Genomic DNA, 793 nt, shown 5'->3' with positions numbered 1-793 from the left:
AGGAATCAGAGTGGAAAAGCTTTTGTCAAATCCGTGGCTCTAACAGCATCATTTGCAGACACTTCTACATGAGCTAAGTGTATATGTAGCCTAAGATGGTTCCAACTGGGGAAACATGTTCCTGACCATTTAGGCTTTGGAAAAGGAAGACAGAAGGGTGCGAACAGGGAACCACAACCCAGTTCAGGGAGCTTCCAAGAAGAAACTCTAAAGCTGCTTTGCTCCTTGACAGGGCAGGGCAAGAATCTCTATTCTTGAAGGTTTTTAAGACCCAGGTAAACAAAGCCTTGGCTGGGATGATGTAGTTGGAGATGGTCCTGCTTTGAGCAGGGGGCTGGACTAAGTGACCTCCTGAGGTCCCTTCCAACCCCCATATTCTATGATTTTAAGATGGGTCCCATTAGATGAGAAGCTGAAATTACAGGCTCCAGCTAGCAGCTGGTTTCTTGACACTCGAAGCTCTGCACAGAGCAATAGTGCCAGCTGTGCAGAGCCCCAAAGAGCACAGGGGAGGTTTTTGTCTCAGTTCCCATCTGACTGTGTCATGGTGCTGTACGTGTAAACATCACCACTCATATACCCTGTACCACACCAGTAAGTGGCTTCATCATCAGCTTGGACATTGGTGATGGTCAGAGAGCGAATGGCACTGGAGTTTGAAACAGTGAATCGATCTGGGACTCCATCCCCTTTGGTCCCTTTGCTGTACCAGAGAAATCGTGGGGCCTGGCTCGATCTTTGTTGGTACCAAGCAACATAGTAGTTACTGTACTGACTGCTCAGCGTGCAGGAC

This window comes from Alligator sinensis, unplaced genomic scaffold, assembly GCF_000455745.1.
Source record: "Alligator sinensis unplaced genomic scaffold, ASM45574v1 scaffold505_1, whole genome shotgun sequence".
Taxonomy (NCBI): Eukaryota; Metazoa; Chordata; order Crocodylia; family Alligatoridae; genus Alligator; species Alligator sinensis.
This window is presented reverse-complemented; position numbering follows the sequence as displayed.